Here is a 27,571-nt window from a genome sequence, read left to right as displayed (position 1 = left end):
GTTTCTTCTGTTTCAAGTGACAAATTATTTCATACTACAGAAAATAAAATAAACCGTTTCAATCTACTACTACTCTTAAAACATTGACAGTTGACGCTCAGTTTGCTGTAGTGGATGCCTCTAACATAAAAGGTATGGTCCTTTTTATTACATCAAAAGAAAACTTTAGGGAAAATAACATTTAAAAAAGTGGACCCCCTTCTGAAAAATCCTGAGGCTGCAGTTGTGTTAAGTGCTCCCATAGGTTGATACTGAACCCACCTTATTTGCTAATGCAAACCCTTTTAACCAAAAAGTGGTGGGGTATTTGCCAAAGTAGGGAAGGCATATATTTACAGCTCTTCAATAATTGTTGATTTAAAATGATATCATGGGAATAATAAAATTAAAATAGCTGGGGGGACATGGCCAAGGACGTCAAGATGGTGGACGCACTTTAGGTGCGCTCTGGACCCCCCATCCGTCATCCGTCCGTCCTCCATCCACGACCAGCGGCCATCATCGAGGGCTTAGGTGGGCCCCCTGGTACTTGCCTCCTGCTGCTGTTGCTCCCGGTGACACTGCGGCTCCTCTGAGACGCCTCCCGCCGCCTCTGCTGCCCCTCGGCCCTGCTGGCTGTGCACCGGACAAGATGGCGGCCCCCAGGGGATAGGCGAGGCAGTCCCTGCACCGCGACTGGCGCGGCCCGCGCCCTGCTCCCCCGGGCCGCTTCCTCATATCCTGGGTTCCTACGGCGGCGGCTCCTCCGACCCGGCGCTGGACACGTCTCCTGTCCAGCCTTGCTGACCGGCCCGCCCGACCCTCCCGGATCTCCCGGTGCCTGCGGGAGTGGAGCGGGCGCTGCGGCGTGATCTGCCCGAGTGCGGGAGGGAGAGGAGCACTTCGGGGGGGGCCCCGGTGTCTGCTGGCGGCCCGCGGGCATAGGGAGCCGCTGCGCTGGTGCCGCGGAGGGGGCGCGGTGTCCCGTGCATCGCCCCCCCCCTCCTGATCCTGCCGCCCCAAGTCAAAAAGGAAGATCATCCTGGAGTGATTCTGAAGTCATTCGATGACTTCAGCCAGGCGATTCCTGCAATTAACTAGGGATGTCATCCGAAGCCATCATCCTGAAGTCTGCCCACAGGGCTAATTATTTAAATGGGATGACTTTATCTAGAGTCATCAGAGAAACTACTCCAGGATTAGGGGCTGATTACTTCAGTGGAAAAGATGTGATGAGCTTGAACTACTGCCGGATGATCCCATGCTGATTACATGATTAGGGTGGTTTACTCCAGGATGGGTCCCTGATTACTTCAGTAGAAAACATGTGATGACCTTGTACTACTCCAGAATGATCCCATGATGATTTCAGATTAGGTTGGATTACTCCAGGATGATCTTTTGAGTATTTCAGGATGGGGCTGTATTATTACAGAATCATTTTGTGATGACTTCAGAATGAGGCTGCATTACTCATGGATGATCCAAGGATAACTTTAGAGTGTGACTGGAACCGTACTAGTTGATTAATTAATAATGGGTATGTATTACTGCAGGATGGGGTCTGGCTGTATTACGGCATGGCGGTGTCAATATGCAGAAGTATTGTTCTAGGATGACCTCCAGTAGTAATACTTGTTTGCCATTCACAAGATGTTAAGAAATACAGTTGTATTACTTTATTAGCAGAGCAAATAATGGTTACAAAAACAAGCATTGGCAAAGCCAATAGGTTTTGCCTTTTTGACCATGTGACTTGCCAATGTCTTTTGTCGATGGTCTGTAGTATCGGTTAAAATGACAAAGAATTGGCAAAGCCAAATGGTCTGGCCTTTGCAAGATCTATTGTATTTGCCAATATGTTTTAGCCATATTGAACACGAGCGTGGCTGTTCAGCACGGCTAAAAGTTAGTGGGGTAAAGAAGAGTTGCATGTTGAAAAGTGCAATGTGATGAAGTAGCATAGATTCTAGCGACAGTGTGTCATGGAGTGGTGTAGAACAGAGTGGCGTTAAGTGTTGCGTAGACTAGATTGTTGTGGAGTGGCATAAAGTGGAGTCGTGTAGGAGAGTGGAGTAAAGTGTTGTAGAATCGAGTGTCTGAGTGGAGTGGCATGGAGTAGTATGTTTTAGAATAGAGTGGACTAAAGTGGCATGGAGGTGAGGGGGTTAGGTAGAGCGTTGTTGAGTAGTGTTGAAGAGTGACATAGCATGTAGTAGTGTGGTAGAGTGGAGTGGCAAATAGTTGAGTAGAGGTTTATGGAGTAGAGCATCACCGAGTGGAGTATCAAAGCTTAGAGTGTGTTAAAGTGCAGTAGCCTAGATTGAAGCAGTGTAAAAAACAGTGGTGCAGAGTTGACTGGCGTAGAGTGCACTGGTTGAGTAGAGTGGTGTAGAGTGCATTGGCGCAGAGTAGAGCGATGTAGAGTGCAGAGTAGATTGCAGTGGTGTAAAGTAGATTGTTTCAGAGAAGAGTGGCATAGAGTGGAGTGGTGCAGGGTGGATTGCAGAGGTGTAGAGCAGAGTGGAGCAGAGTGCAGTGACAGAGTAGTGTAGAGTGCAATGGTACAGAATAGATTAGAGTGGCGTAGAACAATGCAGATTCAGTGACTTAGACTGCAGTCGTGCAGAGTAGCGTGGCATTCAGTTTCAGAGAATGCAGTCTTGTAGAGCTGAGAATCAAGAGTGTAGGGGCGCAGAGTAAAATAGTGGTGCAGCTTAGAGTGCAGTGGCGTAGAGTTCAGTGGCAGAGAGTGTAGTGTGGCAGAGTAGACTGTCGTAGAGTGAAGTGGTATATGGTAGAGTGGTGTAAAATGCATTGGCAAGAAGTCCAGGGGCCTAGAAGGGCGTTGAGAGTAGTGGTAGCAGAGTGGTGATGTCAAGTGGTGACACAAAGTGGTGTTATCGAGTATAGTGGCAAAATGTAGAGTGTTGTGGAGGGGCAGAGAGTAGAGTGAAGTGGAGTGGCATAGAGTTGTAGAGAACTTATTTTACCATCCTTCTGAGACTGGTAAGTGGAGAAATAGGAAAGCGTGTAATAGCAACAACTGTAAGATATAGCGCTTAAAAGATGGAGGTATAGTATAAAAAATTAATCATAGTTTGGTGATAGACCTTTAATGTAGGAAAAATCACCATGTGGTATCCTAACTTCACCGTAGAATCATTTGCAATGAGAACAGCTCCCTTGACACCAATAGGACTCCTTGCCTCCAAATGTGACTTCAATACAAGGCAAGGAGCCTACCTGACTCATAGCTTTATTGTAAGTCTGGTCTGTGTGTGTGTGCGCGTATATATATATATATATATATATATGTGTATATATATATATATATATATATATATATATACACACACATATATATATATATACACACATATATATATACACACATATATATATACACACATATATATATACACACACACACACATGACTTCATGATGGGGATGTATTACCTAAGGATTGGTTCTGGCTGTATTACTTACAGCATGACTATTTCAATATGCGGATGTTTTGTTAATATATCTGGAAGAGTAATGTGTAAACCTTTGCCATACACAAGAAGTTAGGAAACCAGTAGTTTCTTAGTTCGTTTGCAGAACAGATTACTCCAACAAGCATTTGTAAACGTATTAGGTTTCACCTATGTGATCAATAATAGGCTGGTATTTTGTTGTGAGTTGTAGGTTGCTGAGTAGTTGTACAATATAAGTTACAGAAACTGTTAAAGTGTTATGACTCATTTATGTACAAAAAGGCAAAATACTGTGCTGTTACTAGTGGATCAGTGCTGGTAAGCAATAGCAAACTTTTCAAAGAGGGAAATAACAGAATTAATTGATGTAATAGCAATATTATGTGTTTAGTAAAGCTCTGACAACTTTTGGCTCGGTGACACTGCACCTGCTGCACCATTCAAATCATGCCCCTAATGCCTGCAAGGTAACATCACTTGTGACTGCTTATTTAGTAGTTAAACATAGCAATATTTGATGTTAGAGGAGTTCTGACAACTTTTAGGCCCGGTGCCACTGGACCTGCTGCACCATTTAAATCATGACCCTATTGCCGGTAAGGTAGCTGCACTTGTAACTGCCTGTTTAGTAGTCAAATATTGTAATATTTGGTGTTTGGAGGGGTTCCTAGAGCTTTGGAACCCGGTGTCACTCCACCTGCTGCACCATTGAAATGATAACCCTGTTGCCTGCAAGCTAACTGCACTTGTGGTTGCCTGTTTAGGAATAACATATAGCAATACTTGAGGGCATATTTATAAGTTCTGGCGCATCTCTGCAAATCAGCAGGGATGCGCCAGAACTGATGCGTCACGCAATTCCCTCCTTGCTGCACCACAGATGCGCCGCATTTACAATGCGGCACACCATGGTGCAAGGAAGGGCAGATGCGTGACGCATCTTGTGGTGTACGGGCGGCGCATTGCTGGAGTAGCGTCGCAAGTGCGACGCAACTCCTGCAATGTACAGAGGCCACCCATACATAACGTGGTGCGTCACTCCTTACGCCTGCTTCAAGCAGGCGTAAGGATTTGACGCAGCAGCGTCGTAAAACTGACTCAGTGAAATCTTGTAGATTTCACTGCGTCAGTTTTACGGGGCTTTCCTACAAGGGAACGCCCACCCTGCGACAGAACGCCCACATGAAACCTGACGCAGGTTTCATGTGGCGCAGGGCTTTACAACGTGACGCATCTGCCTAGATGTGTCACGTTGTAAATAGGTCGCAGGGATGCGCCATGTTTCCGTGTCATTGCGTCACGCAACAGCGGCGTAAACGTGGCGCAAGTCCGACATAAATCTGCCCCCAAGTGTTTAGTAGGGTGCCTGGAGCTTTTGGTCCTGATGACATTGCACCTGCTGCACTATTGAAATCGTGGCCCTAGTGCTTGCTAGATAACTGCACGTGTGACTGCCTGTTTAGTAATAAAATATAGCAATTTTTGGTGTTTAGTGGAGTTATGACAACTTTTGGTCCTGGTGGCACTGCACCTGCTGCACTATTTAAATCAAGCCCCTTTCACATGCACGGTAACTGCAATTGTGACTGCCTATTTAGTTTTAAATGTTAGCAATACTCTGGCTTTAGTGGAGTCCCTGGAGCTTTTGACACCGGTGCCACTGCACCTGCTGCACCGTTCAAATGAAGTCCCTTTAACTGCAAGGTAACTGCAATTGTGGCTGCCTTTTTAGTAGTAAAATATAGCATAGTTCTTATGTATTAACTTTATTTTTAATATCCAGTGTTTATTACATTATTTAGAATATGATCATAATGATCAAATAGGTTAAGTTGAAAAAAAATCAATCACATAATGCCTGCGAAGTGCAAAGAAAAGCACTGGGGGCATGAATAGGAAATGCCTCCAATGTTTCTAAGGATGAAGCATCTGGTTTACACAATTAAATAAAAACAAGCATTGGCATAGCCAATAGGTCGCGCCTTTGGGAACTTTTAAGTGTTTAGCAAGATATATTGACTTTACCAATGTCTTTAAGCTGTGCTGTACAGATTCTGTTGCATGCTGAAAAGTTATAATAAAGAAGTGGCAGAAGCATTTTTGTTACCTTAGATATGACCAAAAAAACATTATGTACAACTGAACGACCATATTAAATAACGTCTGGAGGTTTTTTTTGTCCTTTCAATGCTGGCAACTTGTATCTGCCGTTTTCTTTGGTATGGGGGGCATAAATAACAGGAGGGTGAAGGTAAGTCAGTTAGTGAGAGAGTCAGTCAGTGAGTGAGTGAGAGCCAGCGAGTCAGTGAGAGAGCGAGTCAGTGAGAGAGCGAGTCAGTGAGATAGTGAGTCAGTGAGAGAGCATCAGTGAGAGTGAGTCAGTCAGTGAGCGAGAGAGAGAGTGAGTCAGTCAGGGATAGTGAGTCAGTGAGAGAGTGAGTCAGTGAGAGTGAGCCAGGCAAGTGATAAGAGTTGTTGAGAGGAGTGGCGGGTGAGGGGGGCACATGTGGGGGGTGAGGGGGCGCATGTGGGGGGGTGAGGGGGCGCATGTGGGGGGTGAGGGGGCGCATGTGGGGGGTGAGGGGGTGCAAGTGGGGGGAGCATGTGGGGGGTGAGGGGGGCACATGTGGGGTGTGAGGGAGCGCATGTGGGGGTGAGGGGCCCCATGTGGGGGTGAGGGGAGCATGTGGGGGGTGAAGGGGAGCATGTGGGGGGTGAAGGGGAGCATGTGGGGGGTGAGGGGGGTGCTTGTGGGCAGGGCTGGTGGAAGCGCATGTGGGGGGGTGAGGTGACATAGAAAGCAGAGGCGACAGTTATTTTAAAGTGAGATAACGACAGCACGCCGCTGGGTGACGTCACCACTGACCGTCTCATGTTGGATATGAATGTAATAGGCTGGCTGATAAACTGGTTGAAAGTATGTGATATTCTAAAGCGGAGGTGCAATTCGTGGACCAAGTTGCCCCCTGTAGTACCAGAAAGATTGTGCTACAGTCACAGCTTCTACAATTGTCCAAACTGAGCGATTTATGTGGTAATGAGAAGTGTGAAATTAGGTGGAGTTGAACTATGTGGTGTTGAATGGTATTATGTGGATTGTAATTATGTTGCGTGGTGTGGCTGTATGGATTGGCGTTGTATTGAGTGGTGCTCTATGGCTCTGAGTGGAGTGCAGTTGTGAAGCATTGTGTGGAGTGCAGTTGGTTGAATTAGTGTTGCATAGAGCGGAGGCGTATTGTGTGGAGGAGTGGGTTGCGTGGGTGGCGCTGTGTTTGGTGCTGGATGAAGTAGAGTAGTTGTGTAGAGTGGGGTGACATTGTGCCGAATGCAGTTGGGTGGAGTTGTGTAGAGTAAAGCAGAGTGACTGGTGTAAAACAGAGTGGTGGTAAGCTACAAGTACTGGTCTCGAGTGTTCTAGCTTAAAGGAACAAATAGTGCCACAAACTGTCTAAGTAACATTACATGTAATAAGGAAAGTCCTTAAAAATAGGTGTAGTTCAAAGCCAATATTCTGAATACAAGATTTCTCGCAGAGACAGCGCATGCGTTGCCTCGGCAAGATATAAAAACATAAATGGGAGCGGTAGGAAGGAGAAGATATCAGAGCGGTAGCCAAAGACAGGGTACAGAAGGAATGAGAAGATTGAAGAGAACTGGTAACAGCAGAAATTGGAGTGCGAGAAGGGAGGATGAAGATAATTAAAAGTGGAAAGGGAATGAAAGGGAAAAAGCAGACCCCAAGAGGAAACATGAAAAGGGCAAAAAGGAAAGTGGGCAAGAAAGGTGAGAAGTAGTTTCAGAGGGGAGAGTTAAAAGAAAGAGCACATAGAACAGAGCACGAAAGACTGGAACATTGAAAAGGAACATGGTGAAATGGGAAGGAAGACTAAAAAATTGCACGGAGATGGAGAAAGGACGTATGCCCCCGTTTTATAATATCTATGTATAGAAATAAAATAACATTTAGGGAGGACAGGCCTATATCATTACTAGGGTTCACCTAATGCATCGCTCTGCTGCCAGACACACAATCGAGATTCATTCACTGCGACAGGGTTCTCTGCCATGAATAATATGTTTTACCTTATTAGTTAACTGTCTCAGGGAAAAAATATAAAAACGTCACCAGAAAAGGAAAAATAGGCAGAGAGAATTATGACGTTTTCATATTTTTTCCCTGAGCAAATGAACTAATAAGGTAAAGTACATCAAATGACAGACAAACGGCTGTGGAATGGCGACGTTAAAGGTTGATTAATGCTCTTTAAAATATTTTGAAGGTGTTTATTTGGGGCGCTGAGGTACTGGGTTTCTCAGAACCGGTACTGCACCGGTAACCCAGTGGTGTCAGGGTACACACCCAAAGACCTCGAGTACTTTCCTGATTTAGACCACAGAAACTCAGAGTCTTCTAGGTGAAGTCAAGGATCGATTTTATTGGCTGCAACCAAGTAACAGGCGTCCTAGAAGTACAACAATACGGGATGTATATTCTCAGGAGACTGCTCAATCTTACAAAGCCAGGCTTCTCTTTTTATACAAAATATTGTGCTTCAGGCAAACATTCTCCACATTTTAGTATACTATTCACATGTTTCCACTACAAAGAAAAAGCAGAGTCATGATGACAAGCCCACATTTCAGTTTGTTCAGCCCACAACAAATTACCCGGCAAGGCCCAACATTTTCATCAGATATCGGTGGACCCCCAATAAAAACGGGCACCTCCTCATCATAAAGCAAGTGAGAGAAAAGAGCTGGGACAGGTGTGAGCAAGATTAGGCAGGGTGTGTATGCGATGAAAAGGGTTTATGGCATGTTGTGCCTTGATGCTATCTCATTCGGCCACTGGGAGAGGAACTGACCAAACCGGTTCGGCCTGGGGCAATGGTTTCAGCTTGCCCAGGTCAGAGAAAAGTCAATTAAGGTGTACGTGTCCTTTGGAATCGAATTTAGCTGTATTATAAGCCTATGTGAGGGCAACCCACAAAATGGCTGCCGTACACAAAATGGAAGCCAGGGTTCAAGACGAAAATAACGATTTCGAGGTGAAATCGTTACTGGAATATGACGAAAATGCTTGTACATAGTGTACTAGCCATTCTCGGTATTTTGATATAAAAATCGTCATGCTATGATGAAGTTTTATTCACGAGTCCAGAATTTTCAGAACTACAAACCCTCCTTTTGCCCTTACATAGGCAATTAACCTATCCTCATGCTAATCTGAGTCCAGGTCTATATTCCTAAAGTCATTGAGATGTTGCTGTAACATCATTCTAGTACTCAGCTCGTCTCTTGATACAGGTTTCCTTACACATGATGTAGCACAGAGGCCACATATTGCAGGAGCACACTGCACGCACAGACAGAACAGGAAAAGAATGGCTAAGACCATCCCAATGACCATCAGAATTTTCCATCCCCAGGCGGATATCAGTTCCCAGAACCATCCCATTAACGACCAATCTCCTTTATCCACATGAATAGATTCGGAAATCTTATGTAGTTTGGAGATGGCCTGGTATACTGTTGGAGCGTTATCTGGAATGAAAACACAGCAACTCGATTGGATCAATTTACATACCCCACCTCGGTCTGCAAGTATGACATCTAATGCGACCCTGTTCTGAAGGGTCATAAGACGATCCGACTGGAGTTCAGCAGTCAAGTTACTAAGGGCACCAGCAGTTTCAACTATGGTGGATTCAACCACCCTTGTCAATTGCCTTATGTTCCTGCTGTTAGCCATTGGTCCCCAGAACGGCAGAAAACCCTTTACGAAGTCCCCAAAGTCTTGTCCTGCAGTGTCTTCTTCGCTGAAGACACCTCTAACTATCCTTGTCTTGTGGTAATCTGCCGCCGCTGTGTAGGTGGGAGGCAGCAGGAACAAAACAAAACATCTGCCCGAAAAGTCAGGGGGCAACCATGTATAGGCTCTATCATGGCAGATGAAATAGGTACCCTTAGCTGCTAAGAACGGAGGGGAAGTCTTAGATGCAAAAACATATGTTTCAGTGCAGATGCTCTTCCCTAACTGAGCTCTGGGATTCTTGCCATTACCTGGCAGACACAGGTGACCCTGATGGGGTACAATCCAAATCGGGGAAGATCTCTTAGCTTGCTGTTTCTCACTCAGAGTAGCTCCATATCCGGTTACATTCCATCCTATGTATATTAGTGTCTCATCTCTAGGGATAGTCTCGTAGAAAATATCTTCCTTAATCATGTCTACTATACCCTTAACTAGAGCACTATTCTTAGGATTGTCTTCCACAGAACGTAGGGGGTAGACCTCATGTGCATAGATGAACATTGTTCTGTATGCCCACACAGAACCATTGTGGCTGAAAGGCAGGACCAGATAAGGGATACCTTTATCCGTTGTGTGAGGCATAAGACCACACACCCAACAGTTAGTCGTGTTCATTACAAGTTGGTGTTGGTGCAAGAGCTGAACAAAGGAGTTAATAATAAACTCTAATCTCCTAGCTGATTCGTGTTCAGGAAGGGGTTGAAAAGAATGTGAGGAAACAGTGGAAGGAGGAGATATAGGCGATGTAGTGGGTGCAAATGTTACTCGAAAAGAGAATAAAACATAACCTATAAAAAATATCATCACACTGAATAACATGAAAATGCACAATATCAAGAAGCTTTTCTTTGTCATCATTTTACATATTCGGTTTTTAAAGTTCACAGTTTTGGCAGACCTCTCCATCTCGAAAAACTCCATCCTCTCTAAAATGCTGCCCGCGATCGAGGTTGTTTCTGCTAAGGAATGCTTCTGTCAGTCTAGGGCAACTCCCTTAGACCAACCAGAACTGTCGACCTAACGTCGTCGGCTGCACCCCAAAGACTTTGGGCAATCGCGGCCCTAGCAGCGGAACCCGGATGGCGGTTCGAAAAATAAAAATAAGCAAGTTTCTCAGATGGGAGAGCTGCGCTTTCAAAAATAGCGAAAAAGGAAAATTTGTTTATTTGTCCATAGGTCTCGGCCTCAAATTGTATCTTTGCTTTCCAGGTATGGTATGATCTCGGAAAAGGAGTTCAGGCTCTGTAGTGTCCAATGGAACCGACGGTGATACAGCTGGTTGCAAAATGTTGTCGCTCTCTTTTTCAGTAAGTGTTCCTTTTATACGTGCATCACTGAAAGGCAGAAAACGTGGCACGGTTTCAGTCTCTGAGTCGGCGACACCCTCCTGGACCCACCGGTCGAATGGCAGAGGCAGAGGGATCCGCTTGCAGTGGATCCCATGGATCCAGTTTTTCTTCCCCTCCACTCGAACAGCTGATCTTGTGGAAAGAAGGACGAGGTGCGGTCCGGTCCACCTGGGCTGGTCGTTCTTGGTTCGCTGGAAATTCATCACGAGAACCCAAGATCCAGGGTCGATCTGATGACCTGGAGTTTCAGAGACCGGAGGCAGGGTGTCATGGACCTGTTGGTGTAAAACACGCAATTTAGCCGTCAATTCGTACAAATAATCAAGCAAAACAGGGTGTTCGATTTCACTAAATTTTGTGGGCCTTGGCACTCCCCATATGTTGGCCGGGCGGCCAAAAACTATCTCATGAGGACTAAGTCCCACTCGCAAATGCACAGTCATTCTGGTGGATAGGAGTGCTAAAGGGAGAGCATCAGGCCATTTAAGACCAGAGCTCGCTTGTATTTTGGCCAGTTTAAGTTTTAAAGTGCCGTTGTAGCATTCTACTAATCCAGCTGATTTGCAGCGTGGAACTTTTGCTGAATGCCTAGCCCTTCACATACTCTCTTCATCACACGACCCACAAATTCACTCCCATTGTCACTCCAGACCATTCTAGGCATTCCGAATCTGGGGAAGAACTCTTTCACAAGGGCTTTAGCTGTGGATAAGGCAGTGTTGTCTTTTAGGGGATAGGCTTCCGCCCATCTTGCAAAGCCACAAACAACAACGAGTACGTATTTTAAATTGTTCCCCTACCAGGATTGTGTTTCAGACACACCATGCAATTCTTGACCACATTCTCTGCACACTTAGGAATTCCTGCATTTTGCCATACTGGAGCCAACAACTTACAAATCCCTTTCACACTGATGTGAGCCATTCCATGGGCCATTGTAACCACTGCAGGCACATACGCATCGGGTAACAACCATCTCTGATGCTCTGACAATTCAATCCAACAACCATTGGCATCCAATTTACCCGTACTTTCTCTCCACACACTCAACTCTTTCTCTGTAGCTTCAGCTTGAATAGATTTCACACTCTCTATCGTGTCTTCACACATTCCAACATCACCAACCCATCTTTCAGGGCCCGCAACATACATTCGGCTCATCACATTCCTTGCTGTTTCTTTTGCGATTTCGTCAGCAAATGCATTTCCACGACCAACATCATCAGTCACCTTCTTATGTGCACTGCATTTCACAATCGCAACTTGCAATGGCAAAGTAAGTAACTCAAGAAGCTCATTCACCAACTGACCATGCTGAATCTTAGCTCCATGCGAAGTCAGGAACCCACGTTCTTTCCACAATCGTCCAAAACTGTGAGCCACTCCAAACGCATACTGACTATCGGTGTAGATGGTCACTTTCATTCCTTTTGCCAACACACATGCTCTTGTAAGTGCAATCAATTCTGCTGCTTGAGCTGAATTATGTGGAATACGTGCAGCTTCAACAATTGTATGTAAAGTCGTGACAGCATATGCAGCAGTCGTGTCACCATTCGGGAGCTTGAAGCATGAACCATCCACCCATAATGTACCATCACATTCAGCAAGAGAAGTATCCTGGAGATCTACTCTCCCTTTCGTTTCTTCTTCTGTTCTAAGAAAACAATCATGCTGTTCAGAAGCATCTAGTTCCTCTACAATTGGTAACAACGTAGCTGGGTTGAGAGTGTTGCATCAAGGTTAATTCGTAACCTGACAATCGAGCACTAGTTAAGTGCTGTGTCTTGGTTCTGTTTAACAACGTGTCTACTGCATGTGGAACCATCACAACTAACATGTTATTCATCACTAGACCAGCAGACTGTCGCATAGAAACAGCTGCTGCCACCGTTACTCTTAAACAACTCGGCAATGCTTTAGCTACCGGATCCAAAGTCGACGAAAAATATGCGCATGGACGCTGCTTGTCTCCAAACAACTGAGTCAACACTGATAATGCACAACCCTCTTTCTTATGGACATACAATGTAAAGGGCTTACTGTAGTTGGGTGTACCTAACACAGGAGCCGAACATAATGCTGTGCGCAATTCAAAAAAAACTTTTCTGACACTCTTCAGACCAAGGAACAGGATTGGGTGTATCTTTACACGTTAATGCCACCAAAGGTTTGGCTAATAACGAAAAATTTGGTATCCATTGCCTGCAATATGATGTAATGCCCAAGAAAGCACGCACTTCTCTCTGTGTTCTTGGCACACTCAATTTCGCTATTGCCTGAATTCTTTCTGGGGTCAGTTTCCTTCCCTCTTCCGATAAGAGATGACCTAAGTAGGTCACTTCTTGTCGACAATATTACAATTTTGAGAGAGACACTTTCTGGTGCAAATCACACAAATGACGCAACAATGACAATGTGGCTTCTTTACAGATTTCCTCAGTATCTGCAGCAACAAGCAAATCATCTACATACTGAATGAGGGTAGCGCCATCAGGTAAAACAATCGTATCAAGCTGTGTTTTTAAAGCTTGCCTATATATTGATGGACTTTCACATTAGCCCTGTGGAAAGCGTTTAAAGCGGAAGCTTCGACCTCCTAAACTGAAGCCGAAAATATCCCTACTCTCCTCTGCAATCGGTATGCTGAAGAAAGCATTCTTCAAGTCAATCACCGAAAACCAGGTGGCAGAAGCTGGAATCATAGTCAATAGGGCAGTAATGTCAGGAACAACTGGAAACTGTGGCACAACTATTTTATTCACCTCTCTAAGATCGATCACGAATCTGTAAACAGGTGGCTGGGAAGGGTCAGTTCACTTCAAAACAGGCAGAACAGGACTATTGCAAACATTGCCTCTTGTCTCTTCAATCACATCTTTTTCAATCAGATCGTAAATGATCGCTAACAACGCTTTTTCACCTTCACTAGAGATTTTGTATTGGGGAATTCGTGGCATTTTAACATTGGCTTTCAATGTTACAACATATGGCGGTATTTCCAAAAGGCCGACATCATTAGGACCAGTAGCCCAAAGAATATTAGGGAGAGATGACAATTCTGTTGGAAGTTTATCCCTTGACAAAAACATTGGAGAAACCACTTTCTTACCTAAAGTAAGTTGTACTCCTGAAGGAGAACAGTACAAAGTCGCATACAATCTTTTTAACAGATCTAATCCTAACAAGTTTTCACCACAACCTGTTGTCAGAATAAGGGGTGCTTCGAATTCACAAGGTCCAACAGAAAGGGACAAAGGGTCAGAAATCGGGATTCTAACTGGGGCGCCAGAAAAACCTACTGATACATTCATTTCGCCAGACAAAGGTGCGCCAGGGAGTTTGGAGTGCATAATAGAACTCTTTGTAGGGGGTGTGGCTACGACACTGCCGAGCATGGACGCCTGAGCCCTGAGCTCCGGGTCGGTCTCGGTGATTATCCTGCTTGAGGACCCCCCTGGCGGCGCCACCACCCGGGATTGATCCCTGACTGTCGCGGGACACCCTAGCGCCGACCTGGAGTGAGCTGGGTCCCGCGGCTGCTAGAGACTGAGCGCTTCGGAGGGAGCTGCGACGGCGGCCGCCGGCCATCTTGCTTGGGCCTACATCTCGCGGCCGATCCCCGGCCTCGATTTCTGAGGGGCTGCCCGGAGACCGAGCCGCCGCGGGCGACCGGAGGACGGGGTTGGCGAGTGCCCTGACCCCGAGTGCGGGAGATCGCCCTCTGGGAGCCCGACAGGCAGGAAGCGACGGGCCAAGCACCGGACCGAGAAGTGCCGGGACGCTGGTGTTGCGGAGCGGCTCGGAGTGGGCTCCAGGTGCGGAGGCGCCCATCAGTGGTGAGCGGCGCCGTGGACGACCGGCGCTCTGATCCTGCGGCGGAAGTGACGCCAGCCTGGTGCCCGGGGGCGCCGTTTCGGCTGAGGGCTTGCTGGGCAGTGGTGGCGCAGCGGAAGGGCTGGAGGCCGCAGTGATTGTGGAGGGCCCACGTCCGTCTGGGGGGACCCCCTCGTGGCCCACAGTGGACCTTGGCAGCAGCGATCTTGGCGCCGCCCCGCAGACCGCGGTCCACAGGGTGCTGGGGGCGCTGCGGACTCCTCGGGGTGGCCATCTGGCCCTGAGTGGGGACCTGGGTCCACTCTGTTGAAATCCTGGACTCTTGCGTTGGGTCCTGCCGGCGATCGAGAGAGGCCCGGAGCGGCGTAGGGTTGCTGGTGGTTTTGGCTGACAGCTGCGGGGACCTGGAACGGAGGGAGTCCCAGTGGGGTGCCAGGTGCCGAGGTCCGGCTGTGCCTGCTGGTTGCCCCCCCTTTTTCCTTCATCGTGTGCGACCCTGCCATCTCACCTGGCTCGCCGGCGGGAAAACGACTTTGGCCTTCTTTGAGGTACACGTTGGGACGGCCCTGCAGTGTTTGGCGCTGACGCGGTCGCCGACAGGTCTCCATGGGGAAGCCGCGGAAGGGGACGGGCGCGGCGCCGCCGGACCAAGCTGAAGATTCCCTTGACGCCCATGAACTGCAACAGACGGGCGACCAGGCGGCAGGGCTCCAGCAGCAACAGAAGGACCGAATTCTTCAGGCCATAGGGGACACGAGAGAGGCGCTGCGCCAGGACATCGCCCAGGTCTCCACGAGCCTTGGTCTTTTGAAGGCGGACCATAACAAGCTTGCTGACCGCGTCAAGGCCGCGGAGTTGGTAATAGAGACATTGGAGCCGGCCCAGAAGGCGTCGGATGCCACATTGGAGGACTTAACTCGCAGGGTGCAGCAGTTGGAAAGGAGAGCGGCTGACACGGAAGGGCGCAACAGACGCAACAATATCCGCGTGGTGGGCCTACCCGAAAATGTTGAAGGGGACGACATGGTTGCGTACTTGGAGACCTGGCTGCGGGATGTGGTGGTCCCTGAAGGTTTGACGCACTTCTACACCTTGGAAAGAGCTCATAGGGTCCCGGCTCGTCCCCTTGCCCCGGGACGGCCTCCCCGACCGGTGATAGCTCGGCTACTCCACTTCAGGGACCGGGACATTATACTGCGGCAGGCCAGGCTGGCTGGCCCTTACAAGGTGGATAACGCATCTGTGTCGATATTTCCGGACTACTCCCAGGAGGTCCAGCGCAGCCGCTTCTCCTTCGTCGCTGTTAAGAGGGCTCTCCGCGATGAGGGGGTGCAGTACTCTCTGCTGTTCCCGGCTCGCCTGAGGGTACTGGTGGACGGAGTGGCGACGTTTTGTGACTCACGGACGACGCTTGGCAGTGGCTGGAGCGGTATCGAGCAGGCAAGGATGGCATGGGTGCCTGGACGGGGAATGCTGAGGACCGGCCGAAACCGCGCAGGAGCAGGCGTAATCGGAGGAGAGAACAGCGCAGGAGGTCCCCCTCGGCCTCGCAGACGGACCGGGAGAGGAGGGCTGCCTTACGGGCGGTGTCGGACATCTCCGGAGCAGTGCCTGAGACTCAGGTGGCGGACTCCGGCTCCAGGCTGGGTTCGGATGAGGCGGAACCGGGTGGTTCGGATGGGTTTTCGGACAAGGAGGCTGGGGGGTTTCCCCGGATCACCCCGCAGACGGCTGATGGACTACTGGATGAGTGACTACGGGACGCTGAATAGTGGACAGTAAGGGGATGCGCTGGCTTCTGTGGGGTGGGCGCGTTCTGGGCGGATGGGGTCCTGCTTTCTGAGCGGATGGGAATGTGATTGTACTCTGCTCCCTGGGGAAGGTGCTGGGTCCCTGGCCTTAGTGGGGGGTGGTGCTGCTGGGAGGGGGATGGGGGAGGTCTACTCTTAGTCGGGATCGACCTCTCCTGGTGTGACGGGTCTTGGCTGTCCGGCCGGCTGGTGGGGAGTCACCTCCTCAATCTCACATAGATTGTGAGTCTCTGGTATCTTCCAGGGTTTCCCTCGTATTCGGGGGTTGGGTTTGGATGGGTGACAACTGTTTGATGCCTGTTCTGGGGGTGGGTGGGATGGGAGTTGGTTGGGGTTGTTTCGGGGTTTCTGAGTTTCTGGGAATTGTCAGTGTGCCGATGAGACTGTGGGGGATTGGACTTTGTTATGTGCCCGTTGATGGCGGCTAGATTAGACCTGAAGTGCATCACCTGGAATGTGCGGGGGCTCAACTCCATGAGGAAGAGATACAAAGTGCATGCATATTTAGTCCGGAGGGGGGTCCAGGTGGCTTTTTTGCAGGAGACGCATTTAACGTTGGCAGAAGGGCAGGCGCTGCAGTGGCGATGGAGAGGGCAACTCTTCTATACTACTTACTCTGCGCATGCTAGGGGGGTGCTTATTTGGGTACGGGCGGGTGTCCCCTTTCAGCCATTGACCACTAGGGTGGATCCGGAAGGGAGGTTTGTGGCAGTGTTGGGGAGGTTGGATGGCCGGGATGTGGCGTTTTGCTGTGTTTACGCCCCTAACTTTGATCAGGCTGCGTTCTTCTCCGTGTTGTCAAGCCGGTTACCGGATATGCTGGTGGGCACGGTGTACATGGGAGGGGACTTTAATTCTGTAGCAGATGTTGAGCTGGACCGTTCCCATCCACCGCTTGCTCAGTCGGTGGTGCGCAGAGTGGCCAAGGCTCGGAGGGACTGGCAGGACCGGTGGGGACTCCAGCATGCGTGGCGGACGTGTCATCCCACGGATAGGGACTATTCGTTTTACTCGGTACCGCATGATTTACATGTGCGTCTCGACACATTCCTCTGCTCGGGCGGGGCTTAGGAGCTTACGCGTGATTGCGAGTACCTGGCGCGGACCATATCGGACCATAACCCTTGCCTGCTTACGGTCCTATGGACCAGACAGCGGCAGCCGGTTCCCACGTGGCGGTTGAACCCGCTGGCGCTGGAGGACCCGGTCTTCCACGCTGAAGTGCAGGACTGCATTGAACGATACTTCCTTGAGAACTCGGGTACTGCGACCACTCGAGCGATTGAGTGGGACGCCTTCAAGGTGGTGGTGCGAGGCGCGTGCCTTTCGTCCTCGTCGGGGGTTCGCCGGACGCTGCTGGCTGATGTCACGCGGGAGGAGGCCGCTTTGCGGCAGGCGGAGAGGGGCGGCCACGGGGCGGGCGGCAATAGGGAAGAAGTGCTAGCGGCTCGAGAGCGGGTGGCCACCCAGGTGGAGAGGCTCCGCTGCCATGACTACCGGGAATATATGGTCCGAGCGCATGCGGAACGGGATCGGGTCGGCTCGCTGCTGGCATGGCTGGCTAATCCTGAATCTAGGGGTACGCCAATTTTGTCGCTGGCTACGCCGACTGGGGACCTGGTCCATTCGCAGCAAGAGATTAACGCTCAGTTTCGGGATTACTACGCGGAGCTTTATCGGAGCAGGATGACGGCGCACCCGGCGGCACTGGATGCCTTTCTTGAAGAGGCTCAGCTGCAGCGGCTGGATCCAGAGCAGGGCGCCGCGCTGGGGGCGGCTATTACGCTGGGGGAGATCAGAGCGGCGATTAAGCATATGGCCAGGAAGAAAACGCCAGGGGGGGACGGCCTCCCGGTGGAGTTTTATGCTGCATATATGGATCTCCTGGCACCTCGATTACACCAGGTCTATGGGGAGGCCTGGGAACAGGGTAGATTGCCGGCGTCGGCACGAGAGGCGATCGTAGTGCCGCTGTTGAAAAAGGGCGGCCTTCCCACGGCTAGGACGGCATATCGCCCGCTATCGATGCTCACGGTGGACTACAAGGTGTTGAGCAGGATCCTGGCGACGAGGCTGACTGCCCATATGTGCTCTCTGGTACACCCGGACCAGTCGGGCTTTATCCCCACTAGGAACACCTCGACATGTATACAGCGCCTGATAAGGGTCATGGATGTTGAAGGGGAGGGCCCCACGGGGGCGGCCGTGCTGTCGGTGGATATCGAAAAGGCATTCGATAGTGTGGAATGGCCTTATTTGTTCTGCGTGCTCCTTCGGTTCGGGCTGGGGGATGGCTTCGTCCGTTGGACGAGGCTGCTATATGAGTCGGCTACTGCTAGGGTCCGAACGGGCCGCTCCATATCCGCGGCGTGCTCAGTAGGACGGGGCACCAGACAGAGTTGCTCATTATCCCCGCTCCTTTTTGCTTTGGCGATTGAGCCGCTGGAGGCGCGGGGCCCGACAGGGTCGGTACTTTGAGGGGGTGCCGTCACGCGGCGACTTGCATTATATCTCCTTGTATGCCGACGATCTCTTGCTATACCTGGCCGATGTGGACGCGTCAGTGACGGGAGCGCGGGCCTTGCTCCAGGAGTTCGGGAACCTGTCAGGCCTCCGGGTTAACTGGTCTAAGACCTACCTCTTTCCCTTGACTTCCCGCTGCGCCCAGCCTGAGGTGCTGGATGGCCTGCGCTGGGAACCGGATTGCCTGCAGTACCTCGGAGTCCATGTATATCACACACATTCCCTCCTTTAGGAGGGGAATGTGGGTAGGGCCATGAGGGGCATTAGAGGCAGCATGGGGTTTTGGCGCGTCCTTCCGTTATCTGTGGCAGGGCGCATTGCGTTGTTGAAAATGGTGGTCCTGCCGCGCCTACTATATTTTTTCCGCACGCTTCCGGTGTGGATACCGCCTTCCTTTTTCCGAACACTACGATCCGTGGTGATAGGTTTTATCTGGGGCACTGGCAGGAGACGCATAGCACTGAATACTTTGCTTAGGTCCCGAGAGGAGGGTGGCCTAGCGGTGCCGGACTTCGAATGGTATTATTTGGCTGCTCAACCTCAGTGGCTCACGCAGGCGGTGGCGCGGGAATTTAGAGGACCGCAGGGTCGGATTGTGCAGCGCCATGTCCTGTCCTTTATTGTGCTCCATCAGGAGCTTCGGTTGGAGCGGCTGACTCTTGAAGAGCGAACCCTTCGTCGGTGCTGGCTGCGTGGCCACAGGCGGGTGGGGTGTCGTGCCCCATACGCGCCGGAGATTCCCTTAGGCATGTGTACTGCCCTCCCACATGGCGGGGATTGGTCGGCGCTTGCCAGTTGGGAGGACTCCGGGGTTCACATGATAGGGGATCTATATCGGGATGGCGCCTTGCTGCCGTTCGGTGCCCTGCAGGAGGCCTTCGATCTGCCGAGGGGTGACTTCCTGTTGCATGCGGCTTTGGTTGCTGGGATTCAGAGGCGCTGGAGGACGGGGCTGGTGGAACCGCCCACGTCGCTGGGCTGCCAGTATGTCGTGATGGCGGCTGGCACTTATAAGGCCATCACGTGCCTGTACCGGAGGCTGGCGCTGGCTGACCCTCCTCCCCTTGACGGGCTGCGGGAGCGCTGGGAAGCTGACGTTGGTCGGCAGATACCGGAGACGACCTGGCCTCAGCTTGTACGCAGGGCCTGAAAGGGCACCCGTAATGTTAGGTTTCAACTGGTTCAGTATTACATACTCCATAGGGCGTATTGGACGCCTGCCAAAATCCAACGGATCTTCGGAGGAGCGCGATCGATGTGTCCACGCTGTGCAGCGGCGGACGCTGACTTTGAGCATATGTTCTGGTCGTGCACAGGGCTTGGCACATACTGGATTGATGTTTTTGCTTGCCTGAATGCGGTTACGGGTCGTCGGGTTGATGCAGACGCGGGAGCATGCCTGCTGCTCTGGTTTCCCCATACACCTGCCACAAAGGTCAATAGCAAGTTTTATGATCTGGGGTTCATCATGGCCAAAAGGGAACTTACGCTACATTGGAAATCTAGAGGGGGACCTAACTTCCTGAGGTGGCGGAGGTGCTTCCTGCAGTGGGCCGCGTGCGAAGGTTCTCTTAGATTGCAATTGGCTAGGCGTACGGCCAACGACACAGCGCTAGATACAGCCAGGGCGTGGAGCGCGCTTGTGACAGATTTACAATCGCTTTTTGAGGCTGATGATGGTGGAGAGGCTGGCGGCCCGACGACTCCGGAGGGAGACACGGGGCAGGGGGGGGGAAGTTATCGTTGTGGAAGAGGGGAGTTAGACAGTGGGCCAGGTGCGGGGAGAGGGCGGACTACCTGGGTCAATTGAGCCCAGGGACGGGGTGGAGGTCTTGGGCAGCACTGGGCAGTACCTGGACTTCCGTATGGACATGGACTGGGGAGGAGTATCACCTGCTATCTATAGGATAGGTCTGGCACGCCGTAACAAGGGCATGGGGGCACACTGACAAGGGGAGGGGTGGGGGTAGAGGGGGTGGCGGGATTTCTTGACTAGGGATTGTTGTTGGGGATTGCAAGGAAGTGACATGGCTATATGTGCTAAGAACGGAAAGGTCTGTGAATCAAGTTTGTATGCTGTGTGCACAAAATCAATAAAAACGTTTAAAAATAAATAAATAAATAAATAATAGAACTCTTTGTAGCACCAGTATCCAACAGAAAAGGCTCTGACACACCTGATGTCCACTCTGATCTACTGGAACTGAAACAACTCCCTCTCTTTGTCTATGGCTGTCCTAGCAATCATTACCGTCCATATTCTCATCTTCTGCATAGTAATCATCAGCGTAGTACTGAGCCGTCCTACCAGATGCATTATTCTGCTGATCGAACCTATTCATCGAATTTTGAGGTGGAAAGGAACGAGCGTTCTGGGGTAAATTTCCACGTCCTCTACCTCTAGGCGCGTGCTGAACACCTCTACCTCTTGTGTTTGACACACCATTCGCGCGCTGTAACAGGACAGGGCAACTATACTTAAAATGACCCTCTTCCTTGCAATATGAACACTGATTGGGACCTACAGGGACACGTGGCTGAGTATACTCGACTCTCTGCGAGTTCCTCTGATACTGTTGAGGCTGCTGATAATTATTCTGATAGTTACTCTGAGCACCACTATTTTGACCACCACGTGGTGGATATGCTTGCTGTAACAAAACCTTCGTTTTCAACTCTTTAGTTTTCTTCTCTGCTCTATCTTTCTCATCTTTGTCTCGATTTTCGTAGTACTGTGCAGTAGCCAATATCTGTGCTGAAGAGGAAACTGCCCAAGAACTCTCTGAATCTTTTAACTTTTTACTCAACTCGGGAAGCAGATTGTGCACGAATTTATCGACGAACAATCGCTGACCACCTTCTGTGCTCATATCTTGACCACTGTGGTCGACAAACGTTTCTTCAAACCTGGTGAAGAAATCTGACACAGTTTCATCTTTCTTCTGCTTACACGCAGACAATTTATCCCAGTTTACTCGCTGTTACGGGTGCGGGATGAATAGGCAATACACTAATTTTCGTTTTAGTGGGTTTTATTTTGGTGTACAAAGAGTCTGAGCTTTTCTTCTTGGCCAGTGACTTTGCTCTTGGGGAACGGCTCCTCGCTGTCTTTCTGATCCCAGATTCAGCCGCTGCCGTCCGGTGGTCTCTGTCCAATCTTCTCCTCGGCGCAGTCTCGTCGGTCTCCGTCTTGCCGCTCGTTTGTAGAGTAGAAGAGAAAAGATAGTATGTATCAGTTTCTTGTTTCGCCGCTATACGTGCTTAAAGGGTAAGGGAGTGAGGATCAACCACATGTGCAGATTTAGAAACCTAACGCCGACGTGAGGGAGTTTGTGCTCAGGAAAAGGGTACACCGAGGTCAGTGGGAGTTTCCTCTAAGTGGCTCGGTACTAGCAGTTTAACGTTTTACCCATCCCCTGAGTTTGTCCCGTACCTGACTGAGCCATACACCTCCCGCGGGTGTATGGCTGGGCGGCTCGTGGTGTCGATGGCCTCCTGGCTTCACGTCCTCTTCTTCTCCTCCTTCAGCTCTCGTCCCGTCCCTTGTCTCCGAACTCCGCTCTGCTCCGTCTTCACTCTCCGCTCTCGCCTCCTCCCTCCGGGTGAATAAACACACACCTGATTCGTGCTCTCGAGAATAAGACGTCTCCGTCTCCTGCCGTGACTCCTCCCACTGGAAGTCCCATTCCTCATTAAAGGGCCAGTGTTCCTGATAAATGTCAATGTCTTTGTCGGGTTTCTGCAGAGGGTACAATGGATTAGATATAGAGATTGTTTTATGTCCCTTCGCATTTTGATATTCGTGGGACACCCCCAGGTCGTTACACACCTCCCCCTCCGGACACTCACGATCGGTGAGTGGGTGACGTGACAGAAAGTCTGCTCCCACATTTTCACAACCCCTATGGTGGTGCACAGAAAAAGTATATGGCTGTAGTGACAAAAACCAGCGCAGAACCCTGTCGTTTTTAGATTTATTGTGGGCCATCCACAGCAGTGGAGCATGGTCAGTGTAGAGATGAAAACGTCGCCATTCGAGGTAGTATGCCAGTTTTTCAATGGCCCATTTGATAGCGAGGCACTCCTTCTCTATTGTTGCGTATTTCAACTCCCTGGGGAAAAGCTTCCTGCTCACATAAAGGATCGGGTGGTCATGTCCATCGGACCCTATCTGGGAAAGAACTGCTCCAATCCCGTAGTCAGAAGCGTCCGTGTGCAACGAGAAAGGACGAGAAAAATCAGGGGAAGACAACACTGGGGTTGAAGTAATGATGGACTTCAACGTGTGAAAAGCCTCCAGCATCAATTCAGTAGGATGTACCGTCGCTGATGCTTTACCCTTGTCCTTCAATGCATCCGTAAGTGGGGCTGCAATATCAGCAAATTGTGGGATAAATCTTCTATAGTAGCCCACCAGCCCCAAAAAAGATCTCACCTCTCTCCTCGTCGATGGGAACGGGGTGTCAGCAATGGCCCTTACCTTCTCAATTTGCGGCTCAATCAGGCCATGCCCTAACACGTATCCCAGGTATTTGACCTTCTGGAAGGCCAATTTACATTTCTTTGCGTTCACCGTGAGGCCAGCCTTCCGCAGAGTATGCAGTACTGTGGACAGATGTTGCAGATGAGACCGCCAATCTGGACTAAAGATGACAATATCATCCAGATAGGCTGATGTAAAGTCCGACAACCCAGCTAACACTTGGTTCATTAACCGCTGAAACGTAGCTGGCGCCCCATGGAGGCCAAATGGCAAAACCGTAAATTCGAAATGACCCTCCTCAGTTGAGAATGCAGTCTTTTTGATATCTTCCTGTCGTAGGGGGACTTGCCAATACCCCTTAGTTAAATCGAGGGTTGAAATGTATTTAGCATTGCCAAATTTTTCAATTAACTCATCCACTCTTGGGATGGGGTATGCATCGAAGAGCGAGATGTCATTTAAAGCCCGAAAGTCCATACAAAATCTCCTACTGCCATCTGGTTTAGGGACCATAACAATGGGGCTGGACCAGTCGCTTTTAGAAGGCCGTATCACACCCAAGCGAAGCATTTCCTCCACTTCAGACTTAATCGCTGCTCTCCTGGCTTCGGGGACTCTGTAGGGCTTAATCCTCACCTTCGTACCAGGGGGTGTGTCAATGCAATGTTCCGCCAGAGAGGTCCTCCCAGGGCGGCTCGAGAACACGTCCTGAAATGACCGCAGAGTCATTCTTAGTTCGGACTGTTGTTGATCTTGCAATTCCTCATTATGTACCAGCAGGTCAATGGTAGAGCCATCTGATCCCGCTCCGTCCGCCAAATGAACATCAGCGGGAGGCGGTCCCAGCCACTTTTTCAAAAGATTGATATGGTATGACTGTTGTTTGCTTGGAGCTACTTGTAGTTTATAACTAGTGCGACCAATGACCTCTACAACTCTGTACGGGCCCATCCACTCGGCCTTAAATTTGTGTGAGGAAGAGGGCAATAGAACCAGGGCCCAATCATCCACTTGAAGTTGTCTCCACTTTTTGCCCCTGTCATAAGCACGCTTCTGGCTGGCTTGGCTGTTCAGAAGATGGTCCATGGCCAGCTCTCTTACCTTCCCTAACTTAGACTTCAGTGCCGTGGCGTAATCCAGGGTCGTTGTCACCTCCTCAGTCTGTTCGTTGACCCAAGCATCCCTGGTCATTTCCAGTAAGGAACGGGGTTGGCGGCCGTAAAGCAGCTCAAACGCAGACGCCCCCATGCTACTCTGTTTCTGGACCCTTACGGCATATAACGCTAGTGGGAGCATCTTGTCCCAATCAGAGCCGCTGACCTCCATCATTTTGCGGAGCGTAGACTTTAGGGTACGGTTGTAGCGTTCCACCAGACCGTCCGTCTGAGGGTGGTAGACGGATGTACGAATCTGGTGGATGTGCAGCGTACCACAAATCTCTCTCATCAACTTCGACACGAAGGGGGTGCCCTGGTCGGTCAGGATTTCCTTCGGGAAACCTACCCTGCTAAACAACTCGATCATTTTATCCCCCACCTGTTTGGAGTTGGCAACAGACAAGGGAAACGCTTCCGGGAACCTCGTGGCATAGTCGACCACGACCAGGATATGTTGAAATCCCTTTTTAGTCTTTGGCAATGGACCGATCAGGTCCATGCCGACCCTTTCGAAAGGCTTTCCGATAACCGGCAAGGGTTGTAAGGGCACAGCGGGGGGTCTAACCATGTTCATCCGCTGGCAAATATCACATTTCCGGCAAAAGGACTCGGTGTCCTTATAAATACCGGGCCAAAAAAACTGTCGGAGAATATTTTGAGTCGTCTTTTCAGCGCCGGAGTGGCCGGCAACAAGGTGGCTATGCGCAAAAAAAAGGACCTGGTCTCTGAATGAAACAGGTACTAATAGCTGTGCAGAGTCACCTTCAGACCCTACCCTATACAACAATTCATCCTTTATGAGGAAGCCAGGAAATTTTTTTGAACCCTCCTCCCTTTGGTGTGCCAGTTCCCATGCGTTTACCAGGGTTGGGTCACTAATTTGAGCAAATTTGAAACTCCTATCCAGCACCCACGGGTCAGGAGGTAGCACCGCATGTACTGGCTCGGTTTGTATTCCAGTGGATCCAAACCCTCTAGATCCCCGGTCGGTGTCGTCCAACCTGTCTACCTCTTTCAATTCTGTAGCGGCTATGCTCTCGCAAATCAGTTGTGCGACTCGATCTCCTTTGGTGACCTTAAATGAGTCAGGTCCAAAGTTAAAGAGAAGTACTGCTACGTTACCCCTGAAATCCTCGTCAATGACCCCTGCCCCTACGTCAATAAAATATTTTGCTGCTAAACCTGACCGCGGCGCTATTCTGCCGTAGGACCCTGTAGGGACGGCAATTTGTAAGTCCGTTTTGATCACCGCTTTTTCTTTACTCGGTATCAGATAGTCATAGGCGCTACAAAGGTCATATCCTGCTGCCTTAGCTGAACCCTTTTTTGGAGAACTTGCATTCTGAGTTATTTTTACAAAACTAAGGTAGTTCACTTTGGGCCGGTCTGTCTGGTCCACATTTATCTCATTGGCATGACCGTGTTTCTCCAATTTGTCCTTGAACATGTTTAAGAAACCAGGGTTGTCTGTCCCTATTATCAGGTCTTCTGGTAAACTTTCCATCACGCCTACTCTTACTTCTGGGGAAGTCCCAGCCGATGACACGATGACAATGTCAGCGATGGGATAGGGTCTGATGTCTCCATGTACGCATTTAATGTTAACTACCCCCTTGGAAATATATTGCTGTGGATTTACATAGGAGGACCTGATCACTGATTGGCGACATCCTGAGTCTAGCAACGCTAACAGAGGGTAACCATTGGCAGTAACACTTACTCTAAACGCTCCGCCCATTTCAGCTGAAAATAGTACGGGCTTGGGGAGGTAGCCAACCACCATAGGTTCTTCTTCGTTTCGTTTCCTCGGACACATTCTTGCAATGTGTCCCCATTGTCCACAATCAAAACATTGGGGGCCTGAAGAGATGTTGTTGTCAGTTCTCCAGGTCCGGGGGCGCGGTGTCTCTCTGCCCCTTGGAACAATTTTTTCAGGTCTTCCTATGATCCTTTTTTCACGTTCTTGCTCAAATGGAAAACCTTTTGGTTGTGCCCTAGCGAAGGAGGAAGCCATTTCGACCGCTTGGGCGGTTGTTAAGCCTTGATGTTGCCGTAGCCACTATTGTGTGGCATAGGGGAGGGCCTCTAAAAATTGTTCTAGGTAAATACGGTCAAGTATTTCCTCTTTGCTGCTTGTGGCGGGGGTCAGCCATTTGTCCGTGGCCATTTTAAGGCGGACAAACAATGTCTTGGGGTTTTCCCCGACTGAGCCTCTTTCTTTTCGAAATTTTATTCGATACGCTTCGGGGTCTAGTCCCAAATGATCAAGAATTATTCTCTTTATTTCGGCGTAGGCAGTGTTTCCAGTAGGGTTAGCCACTTGGTACGCGGCTTGTGCTTCTCCTCCTAACAGGGGTGCCAAAAAAAACAGCCATTTTGCCACTGGCCAACCACAAGCTCGGGCGGCCCGTTCAAAATTTAACAGGAAGGCATCTGGGTCTTCTCCTGTTCGGTATTTTTGTAAGGAAACTGCGGGCGTTCCATGACTTAAGGTTCTCTCCGGTGTTCCGCTTCTACCTGCGGGGTCAGTCCACGGTTGTTCATGTCTCTCTTCAAAGGTTTTTTTAATGACTTCTCTATCTGCTTGTGCAGAGTTTAAATGTTGCTCTAATACCCACTCGAGCCTTTCTTGTCCTTTCACTAATTGTTCTACCACGGTTTCCATCTTTACTCCACAGATGGTGCCTATGCCCGCATTCTCCACCACTGTTACGGGTGCGGGATGAATAGGCAATACACTAATTTTCGTTTTAGTGGGTTTTATTTTGGTGTACAAAGAGTCTGAGCTTTTCTTCTTGGCCAGTGACTTTGCTCTTGGGGAACGGCTCCTCGCTGTCTTTCTGATCCCAGATTCAGCCGCTGCCGTCCGGTGGTCTCTGTCCAATCTTCTCCTCGGCGCAGTCTCGTCGGTCTCCGTCTTGCCGCTCGTTTGTAGAGTAGAAGAGAAAAGATAGTATGTATCAGTTTCTTGTTTCGCCGCTATACGTGCTTAAAGGGTAAGGGAGTGAGGATCAACCACATGTGCAGATTTAGAAACTTAACGCCGACGTGAGGGAGTTTGTGCTCAGGAAAAGGGTACACCGAGGTCAGTGGGAGTTTCCTCTAAGTGGCTCGGTACTAGCAGTTTAACGTTTTA

At 49.8% G+C, this 27,571-nt stretch overlaps 1 protein-coding gene across 1 annotated transcript in view; it reads left to right on the top strand.

Moving 5' to 3' along the window:
* The window catches only part of LRRC9 (leucine rich repeat containing 9), a 1,011,210-nt gene that overhangs the window by 493,956 nt on the left and 489,683 nt on the right, over positions 1 to 27,571 (top strand). The gene's annotated exons all lie outside the window — the stretch shown is intronic.

Source organism: Lissotriton helveticus, chromosome 9 (assembly GCF_964261635.1).
Source record: "Lissotriton helveticus chromosome 9, aLisHel1.1, whole genome shotgun sequence".
NCBI classification, from domain to species: Eukaryota; Metazoa; Chordata; class Amphibia; order Caudata; family Salamandridae; genus Lissotriton; species Lissotriton helveticus.
The sequence above is the reverse complement of the archived record's forward strand: the minus strand, read 5'-3'. Positions and strand labels throughout refer to the sequence as shown.